General features: G+C 60.2%; 2 non-coding genes and 1 pseudogene across 2 annotated transcripts in view; all 3 read right to left on the bottom strand.

The window, feature by feature from the left end:
* LOC145273205 (large subunit ribosomal RNA) overlaps positions 1–1821 on the bottom strand; it is a 5724-nt gene extending 3903 nt beyond the window's left edge. The window contains exon 1 of the ribosomal RNA XR_013866234.1: positions 1–1821. This exon is cut by the window's left edge and continues 3903 nt beyond it. This is a non-coding gene — a ribosomal RNA (large subunit ribosomal RNA).
* A 591-nt stretch (positions 1822–2412) lies between these two features.
* LOC145273375 (5.8S ribosomal RNA) lies at positions 2413–2570 on the bottom strand. The gene has a single exon (XR_013866368.1). It is a non-coding gene; the product is annotated as a 5.8S ribosomal RNA (ribosomal RNA).
* A 394-nt stretch (positions 2571–2964) lies between these two features.
* Positions 2965–5331, bottom strand: LOC145273541 (small subunit ribosomal RNA; annotated as a pseudogene).
* Positions 5332–10000: the final 4669 nt, after the last annotated feature.

Below are 10000 nucleotides of genomic sequence, written 5' to 3'. Positions count from 1 at the left end.
GTTCAAGCCGCGGGATCTCACCGATGGGCGGAAGGAGGATATGGAAGCTGGCGCCCGGCAATTCCCCTTTTTGGAAGATGCGCCGGTCCCTCTCGGGGAGGAGGGAAAAACAACCGCACGTCAGCCACGAGCCTTCCCTCTCCTATCTCTCTCGGGAAGAGAGAAAAAAGGAAAAGTTGCGGGCACCGCAGCAGCGACGGCGGAAGGCCGAAAACGCCGCGCCGGCGGGATCGGGCACGGCTCGGAGGCGGGTGAGGCGAGGAGAAGACGACGGCACGAGACCGACGACACCCCCCGACGACCCCCGGACGACTTTGCCACGACACCTCTCCCGATCGACGCCCTCCTACACGCTCTCTCGCTTTCGCTTCGCCTTCGGGGTTAGTCAGAGGTGGCCCCTACGACTCGCGAACGGCCAGGGACTCCTCGGTCCGTGTTTCAAGACGGGTCGGGTGGGTTGCCGATGCACGTCGCTGACCCGGGGTGGCGGGCGGCTCGAGTAAAAAAGCGTCGCCGAGCGACCTCTCCGGAAACGGAAACGGGCGCGGGCGGGGTTGCCCCGACAAGAACCCGAAACGTCGGCGAGGTGCGTGACGGCGAGGCCGCGCCAGTCCTATCCCGCCTCTCATCGCGCACGCGCCCGAGACGGTGGGGCGCCTAAGGAGCGACACACAGAGTGCGTCGCCCGCACGCGACTTCCGGCGGGATCAAAACGGACCGGCTCGCCACGTGTAACGGATCGTGTCAGATTTCCTCCGTTCCCGGCAGAAAGGGGCAGTTACGTTCGCGGGCCCGACGGCCGGTGGCCCCCGACTTCACAAGGTGGGAAGACGGGGGTTTTCAGGGTGATGAAACGCCTGCCGCCTACGGAAAAAAACCCGCGTGTTCGACCTGCACGCCGGGAACGGGTCGCGACGACGGACCGGAGGGGAAGTGCGTCCGGTGCCGGCCGCGCGGAGGTCGCGCCGAAGCGCCCGCGCCATGATTACGCCGAGCGATGATGAAGGGGACGGGTGCAGCGGAGTCGCGCGCGGAGGGAGCAGGAGGAAAGAAGAAGCGGCGGCGACGGATGCGGCGGGTTAGGGCCCGGCGGCAGCAGCGATCGAGAGGACGAGTCCCCTCCGTCGCAGCCAACCGACGCAGCCACCTACCGACGCCGCGGTCGTCACCACGTTTCCCTTCCCGCTATCCACGCGGCCCGTCTCCTTCGTCGGCGACGCGGGCACAAAAGCTGGAACCGCGGGGAACGAGTCCCCCGCGGACACGACGAACGACGACCTGTGCCGCGACGGCCTCTCTTTCAAGAACACACATCGAGTTTGGGCCTCGAGCCTAGGCAGCACCGGACTGAGTCCCCCCGCCGATCGCGGTGAGCGGTCCCACCCGTTTACCCCTGGGCGGTTTCACGTTCTCTTGAACTCTCTCTCCAAAGTTCTTTTCAACTTTCCCTCACGGTACTTGTCGACTATCGGACTCGTCCCGGTATTTAGCCTTGGATGGAGCTTACCACCCGATTTGGGCTGCGTTCCCAAGCAACCCGACTCTCGGATCGAAGGCCGTCGCTCGCCGTCCGCACCGAATGGGCCTGGCACCCGCCGCGGGCGGCCCCGATCGAGGGAACTCCGAACTATGCGAGACGAAAACGAACGGCTGCCTTCGACCCATGCGCCACACGTCCCGAAGCCTTTTACTTGCGACGGGATTCGGCGTTGGGCTTCTCCCGGTTCACTCGCCGTTACTAAGGGAATCCCGGTTGGTTTCTTTTCCTCCGCTTAGCGATATGCTTAAGTTCAGCGGGTCGTCTCGTCCGAGCCGAGGGCGGCGGTTTTTAGTAGAGTGTGGTGTTTGGAGGAGAGGAATCTCGATCGGTACCCTCCGTGTGACGACGGCTGGCCGATATAGCGCCCGTCCGACCGAAAATGAAGAAGCCAACAATTAAAAAAAAGCCTGGGTCCTCCCCATCCGACGTTGCCTACGACGCGGCCACCTTTTTACGGTGCGACGGCCGTGCTCGTCGCGCTGCTCGAGGCGTCGCTGAGAGACACCTTCATGAGGCAGAGAGCGAGACGAGCAGGCGGCGCTTACGTCGGCAGTCGGTTAGGTCGGTGCTTTTTTTTTGTTTTGTTCTCCCTTCGGCTGCTTTCGGACAGACTCCTCCTGCTCCTCCTCCACAGTGTTTCTTCACGCGGTCGAAAAGGGAAAAGACTCCGCGGTCTGCCAGCGGGAGACGAAGGAGGAGGCCGGAGAGGGTTTTAAAAAAAAAAAGACATTGAAAGGAGTCAATTCTTTTTTTATTTTTCTTCCCCTCGTCACTCGCTCCTGCGACGTCCCGGTTACCACCGTGCCGAGGACCGGGCGGGCACGGGGACGGCAAGATGTCGTTTCGTTAACGGAGAAAGACATGTAACGTTCCGCCTCTCGACCGGACGTGGCCCCGAGACAAGGGATCTCGGGGCCGCAATGTGCGTTCGAGGTGTCGATGTTCACTGAGTCCTGCAATTCGCATCAGTTCTCGCGGCTGGCCGCGCTCTTCATCGACGGACGAGCCGAGTGATCCCCCGTCCAGGTTCAGCACTTGGGTTTTTTTATATTAGTTTTTGTTTATATAGATTTAGTAGTGTGCGAGGAGGTCTGTGCGAGGAGGCGTGACGGCATTGCAATGTCGCGAGTAGTTTGTTTTTAGCTAGCGGCGGTGGCACAGCGGCTGCAAAAAAACAAAAAACGATAAAGCGGCGACAAGGCAAAGAAGAAGCGGCCATCACTTGCGGTGGGCGAAAAAACAAACAGGTGGTAAGACGCGGAAGCAAGCAAGAAGAGCTGGGGCTTTAAAAACCTCCGCGTCACCACAAATCTATCTCTCGCTCCGCCTTTTATAGGTTTGTTTGCGCGCATTCGAGGCGTTGACGCCGACAGACAGAGGAGGTAGGCCGGAAAACAACAAACCAGTCTCGAACGGGAAAACGGTAATGATCCTTCCGCAGGTTCACCTACGGAACCTTGTTACGACTTTTACTTCCTCTAAACGATCGGGTTCGGTCGTCTTCTCCAGGCATCGAACGCCGAGGCGTAGATGCACGAGTGTCGTGACGGACACGTCGCGCACTGCCCGGCGGCGTCGTCGGCCAGATCCGAGGACCTCACCGGACCGTTCGATCGGTAGTAGCGACGGGCGGTGTGTACAAAGGGCAGGGACGTGATCGACGCGGGCTGTTGACCCGCGCCTACCGGGAATTCCTCGTTCACGGGGTTGGTTACAGGCCCCGATCCCTATCACGGGAGGTGGTTCAGAGGTTTCCCAACCCTCTCGGGCCGGGGCGAAGTCCCCGCTGATACCTCCAGTGTAGCGCGCGTGCGGCCCCGGACATCTAAGGGCATCACAGACCTGTTATCGCTCCGCCTCGTGTGGCTTTCTGCCACCCGTCCTCTAAGAAGTGCGTGAGAAAACCGACCCGGACCCGAGCGCCACGGAGGACGCCGAGCCCGCCGTAAAAATCACTGACATCGGCGCACTAGTTAGCAGGCCGGAGTCTCGTTCGTTATCGGAATCAACCAGACGGATCGCTCCACCAACTAAGAACGGCCATGCACCACCACCCACCGAATCGAGAAAGAGCTATCGATCTGTCAATCCTACCGGTGTCCGGACCGGGTGAGTTTTCCCGTGTTGAGTCAAATTAAGCCGCAGGCTCCACTCCTGGTGGTGCCCTTCCGTCAATTCCTTTAAGTTTCAGCTTTGCAACCATACTCCCCCCGGAACCGAACTCTGGTTTCCCGCAGGCTACCCGCCGGGTCATGGAAGCGAACGCCGGCGGATCGCCGGTCGGCATCGTTTACGGTCGGAACTACGACGGTATCTGATCGTCTTCGAACCTCCGACTTTCGCTCTTGATCGAGGAAAACGTGCTTGCCACACGCCATCGCTGCAGTTCGTCTTGCGACGATCCAAGAATTTCACCTCTAACGTCGCAATACGAGTGGCCCCGACCGCTCCCTTCGATCATTGCCTCGCCGTAGACCGGAGACCGACAGACGTAGACGAGGCCCTCTTCCATCATTCCATGCTTATCGTATGCAAGCTTGAACAGCCCGCTCTGAGCACTCTAATTTTTTCAAAGTGAACGTACCGGCCGCCGCGGACACTCGGTTAAGAGCACCCTTGGAGGAGAAACCGCCGACCGCAACACGCGCGCAGACAAGACACGAAGCAGGGACTCGGAGCGGACCGGGGGGTTCAAAAAAAAGAGGAACGCGCGGAAAGGGAGAGGGAGAGAAGCGCGGGGGTCAGAGTGCGGGGATGCGAATGAACGCACCCAAACACACACACGTAGCACCCCCCCGTTAGACTACTCCCGGAACCGAACCGACGACCACTTGTTTTTTTTCCCGGATCCCGATCACGACCTCCTCGTCCACCTCGCCGGCAGGACCGCGTGGCGGGTATGCTAGCGGTTGACACCGGCGGAAAGGGCCGGGAATGCGAACGGACGACAAAGTCAACGACGGACGATGGCGCCGCCGCCCCGGGGCCGCTTGCGCGACCACGAACCCGAGTTCGGACTACGAGCTTTTTAACCGCAACAACTTTAATATACGCTACCGGGAGCTGGAATTACCGCGGCTGCTGGCACCAGACTTGCCCTCCGGTTGGTCCTCGTTAACGGATTTGAAGTGTACTCATTCCGATCGCGGGGCCTCGACAGAGTCCCGCGTCGTTATTTTTCGTCACTACCTCCCCGTGCCGGGAGTGGGTAATTTGCGCGCCTGCTGCCTTCCCTTGGATGTGGTAGCCGTTTCGCATGCTCCCTCTCCGGAATCGAACCCCGATTCCCCGTTACCCGTAGTAACCACGGTAGGCACTTAACCGACCGTCGACAGTTGATAGGGCGGACCCTCGAGAGACCCGTCGCCGGGCGTGAAAGCTCGTGCGATCGACCAGTGAGTTATCCAGAGTCACCAAAGCGGAGCGCGCCGCCCTATGAGCCCCGCCACCGAACGGACCCGCGAGCGGGAACGCCGACGACGGGAGGACGGAATGACGCGCATCGGTCTCAGTCTAATATGTAGCGCCGCGACCCGGAACGGCCGACGCGGGTGCCAGCGCGCGAGGCGTGGCGACGACGGCGCGCCGACCGATCGCGGCCTGTGTCACATGTATTAGCTCTAGAATTGCCACAGTTATCCATCGCCTCCGAGGAGGATACGGTCCCGAGGATTAGGTCCGGTTCCTGAGCCATTCGCGGTTTCGCCCGTTCTAATGCGTGGCGTGAACTTACACTTGCATGGCTTAAGCTTTGAGACAAGCATATGACTACTGGCAGGATCAACCAGGTATCGTTGGAATTTGGGACTTTGTTTCGACAGAACGACAGACCGACCGACCGACCGACCGACATAAGACAGACAACTACAACGACGGGCACGTGTTTATTTATTTTTCGAGGGGGTTCGCCGTCAGTAGAAGCGCGCTGCCCGCGCTGATGGCCTCTTTTTTGTTTCTCCCTGACTTGGACCGAGACCGAGACTCAAAGAACGAAAGCGACCAACGTCGACAACAACAACGACAACGGCACCCTTGACAGCGATACATACGACAAACGACAAGCAGCACGACGGCAGTGCACACGGACATCGAGGGTCAAGGTGCAGACTGAACTCGCCGAGGTCGTCGTCATCGTGGTCGCCATCGATTCCGTCTCGTCGTCGTCGTCGTCAACGTCCACGTCACAGCCGGCCGAGAAGAGAGAACAGACGACAGCGTCGACAACAACAACATCGACAACGGCACCCTTGACAGCGATACATACGACAAACGACAAACAGCACGACGGCAGTGCACACGGACATCGGAGGTCAAGGTGCAGACTGGAATCGTCGAGGTCGTCGTCATCGTGGTCGCCATCGATGCCGTCTCGTCGTCGTCGTCGTCGTCTTCGTCGTCGTCGTCGTCGTCATCAACGTACCAACCGACCGAGACGAGAGAGCAAGCAACAACGTCGACAACAACAACGACAACGGCACCCTTGACAGCGATACATACGACAAACGACAAACAGCACGACGGCAGTGCACACGGACATCGGAGGTCAAGGTGCAGACTGAACTCGTCGAGGTCGTCGTCATCGTGGTCGCCATCGATGCCGTCTCGTCGTCGTCGTCGTCTCCGTCGTCGTCGTCGTCGTCGCCAACGTCAACGTCAACATCACAGCCGTCATCGGGGAGGAGCTGGACCAGGGCAGCGGCGGCGTAAATTTTCCCGTCACCTTCGTCGTCGCCTTCGTCGACCGACCGACCGACCGGCGTCGTGTTCGTGCTCGGAAAACCGAGGAGAGACAACGTGCACATGGCGCGTTCTCGCAAGCGGCTCCTCGGTCCGATTTTTTGGGCGGCTTTTTCGAGCTTTTTTTTTTTCTCACCCTTTCGTCCGTGCGACGGCGAACGTTAGGGGAAAAAAAAAAAAAAAAAAACGACAACAACGCGGCGGACCGGGCGAACAACATCGTCGACACACACGACATTGACGACCGGTCCCCCTTTTCACAATCGCATCGAGATAAAAACGAACGAGTCCGATTCGAGCACCGAGTCGCGAGCGGGAGGACTGTCGGTGCAAGTATCGATCACTGACGTGAGCGCTTCGCCGGACAGAGGATGGCTCATCCGGCAGCCGTGCAAATCGACGGTATGGGAAGAACGAACAAGAAGAGCAACGACTTGATCGGCGGCTTGGGAACTGCGGACGGTGAAAACGGGTTAATCGACTGCGACCACGACTGCTCGATCGATCTTCTTTGGCGCTAACAAAGGTGGAGGTGGCGCAAGAAGGGACTAGCGCTATCACCGTCCACGTATCAGAAGATGCGGCGGCAGACGTCGACGCTTATGCGTTGTCGGACGAGAAGTCGCTGCAGCACGTGTACCGCGAGCGGGACGTCCAAGGTTTTGCCAGACGGAAAGAAATCGGGTGTCAGCGAACGTTCACACGGCTGTGAGATCGGACGCTGACAGGAGTAGGAGGCGGCAGGCAGGCGGCGGTTACGGCGGCGGCGCCTGCTGCTGCTCATCCTCCTGTTTGCTGCGGCGACTTCCAGGACGGGAGAGCATCGAACAACGTACGTATGGTTACAAGGGGATCAGGATCTACATAGTGCATCCCCCGCGGCTATTTTTGTTTGTTTGTTCGCTCGTTCGTTAATTCGTTCGTTCGTTCGTTCGTTCGTTACAATGTACGTTTTTCCGTTCGACGGCGGCAGAGAGCGGCGGCGTTTCTCCCTAATCCGGAGGATTTATCGGTCGCACAGCGATGGGTCGTTCGGCCGATCATCGAAAGATTCGCAGGTAGTGGTTGAATGGCAGAACGGCAGCAACAACAGCGGCGGCTGAGAGCGGCGAACGCTGAGGCGGAAGCAGAAGCTGCAGCAAACGTATCGGCTAAACATGGTGGACATAGATATGGCTGACGACGCGGGTACCACGACGACTATGGAACCAGGAAAAGGAGCCGTTAGTTGTTCCAACATATCGTTCGACACGTCGAGCAGCCCTAGGTCCACGGAGAAGCACACACACGTACCACGTATTATAACCTAACGACGATGAGCGGGCGCACGGTTGGCAGGAACGAAGGCGGCGGATCAAAACAAGTTGGAGCGCGGCGACAGCGATAACGGTGACAGCCCTAGGCGGCGGAGATGCCACTTTCTGACGCCTTTGCGACAAGCCCGTAGAGACGTTCCGGACCACCACGAGGCAAAGAGTCGCTGCTCCGACGAACCGACACACCAAAGTGTGCTTCCTACCGAACATGTTTTATAAAACTTTCAAACTGGAAAACCCCAGAAATGGTGTTGGTATTCGTCCAGACCCACCTCCGACACCTGAAAATGGTGGTCAAAAAAAACGTCGATTATACGAAGCGACATTTCTGGTCGGCGATTTTCCAGTTTTACGCCTACTGCCACATGGGGATGTCGGTAGGCGTCGCAAAGTGCCTTCTCGACGCCTAGGCACACCAGGACTTTGTCATTTTTTTCCCCCTCGACATTCCTGGTCCGGTCTATTCCGATTTTACACCTACCGCCATGTGGGGGTGGCAGTAGGCGTCGAAAGTGCCTTCTCGACCGCTAGCGACACCACTACTTTATCGAGCTCTGGAGGCCCGCACACCGACCCGGGGGCCGCGGAGTCGACCCCGGGGGCCTCCTGGCGTCGCCGCCGCTCACTTGGACGCCTTCCGCAACCTGTGGTCCCGCTCGGGGCCGCCGGGAGCCTCGCCGACCTGACCGGTGTCGGTAGGCGTCTGGAAGCGCCCGGCCGACCTGGACGAGGTCCCCCTGGCCCCCGGGGGACACCCCTTAGTTGGATGGGGGTGCTGTCCCGGGCACACATGCAACCCGCGGCCGCCTACCGACAGCCCCCTTCGCTCGATCGCTACTCCTTTCCAACATATGTCGGAGAAGCCGGGCGGTTGTGAAACCCCAGAAATGGTGTTGGTATTCGTCCAGACCCACCTCCGACACCTGAAAATGGTGGTCAAAAAAAACGTCGATTATACGAAGCGACATTTCTGGTCGGCGATTTTCCAGTTTTGCGCCTACCGCCATGTGGGGGTGGCAGTAGGCGTCGAAAAGTGCCTTCTCGACCGCTAGCGACACCACTACTTTATCGAGCTCTGGAGGCCCGCACACCGACCCGGGGGCCGCGGAGTCGACCCCGGGGGCCTCCTGGCGTCGCCGCCGCTCACTTGGACGCCTTCCGCAACCTGTGGTCCCGCTCGGGGCCGCGGGAGCCTCGCCGACCTGACCGGTGTCGGTAGGCGTCTGGAAGCGCCCGGCCGACCTGGACGAGGTCCCCCTGGCCCCCGGGGGACACCCCTTAGTTGGATGGGGGTGCTGTCCCGGGCACACATGCAACCCGCGGCCGCCTACCGACAGCCCCCTTCGCTCGATCGCTACTCCTTTCCAACATATGTCGGAGAAGCCGGGCGGTTGTGAAACCCCAGAAATGGTGTTGGTATTCGTCCAGACCCACCTCCGACACCTGAAAATGGTGGTCAAAAAAAACGTCGATTATACGAAGCGACATTTCTGGTCGGCGATTTTCCAGTTTTGCGCCTACCGCCATGTGGGGGTGGCAGTAGGCGTCGAAAAGTGCCTTCTCGACCGCTAGCGACACCACTACTTTATCGAGCTCTGGAGGCCCGCACACCGACCCGGGGGCCGCGGAGTCGACCCCGGGGGCCTCCTGGCGTCGCCGCCGCTCACTTGGACGCCTTCCGCAACCTGTGGTCCCGCTCGGGGCCGCCGGGAGCCTCGCCGACCTGACCGGTGTCGGTAGGCGTCTGGAAGCGCCCGGCCGACCTGGACGAGGTCCCCCTGGCCCCCGGGGACACCCCTTAGTTGGATGGGGGTGCTGTCCCGGGCACACATGCAACCCGCGGCCGCCTACCGACAGCCCCCTTCGCTCGATCGCTACTCCTTTCCAACATATGTCGGAGAAGCCGGGCGGTTGTGAAACCCCAGAAATGGTGTTGGTATTCGTCCAGACCCACCTCCGACACCTGAAAATGGTGGTCAAAAAAAACGTCGATTATACGAAGCGACATTTCTGGTCGGCGATTTTCCAGTTTGCGCCTACCGCCATGTGGGGGTGGCAGTAGGCGTCGAAAAGTGCCTTCTCGACCGCTAGCGACACCACTACTTTATCGAGCTCTGGAGGCCCGCACACCGACCCGGGGGCCGCGGAGTCGACCCCGGGGGCCTCCTGGCGTCGCCGCCGCTCACTTGGACGCCTTCCGCAACCTGTGGTCCCGCTCGGGGCCGCCGGGAGCCTCGCCGACCTGACCGGTGTCGGTAGGCGTCCTGGAAGCGCCCGGCCGACCTGGACGAGGTCCCCCTGGCCCCCGGGGGACACCCCTTAGTTGGATGGGGGTGCTGTCCCGGGCACACATGCAACCCGCGGCCGCCTACCGACAGCCCCCTTCGCTCGATCGCTACTCCTTTCC

This window comes from Euprymna scolopes, unplaced genomic scaffold (genome assembly GCF_053919585.1).
Source record: "Euprymna scolopes isolate OS-2025 unplaced genomic scaffold, ASM5391958v1 sca1, whole genome shotgun sequence".
Lineage (NCBI taxonomy): Eukaryota > Metazoa > Mollusca > Cephalopoda > Sepiida > Sepiolidae > Euprymna > Euprymna scolopes.
The sequence above is the reverse complement of the archived record's forward strand: the minus strand, read 5'-3'. Positions and strand labels throughout refer to the sequence as shown.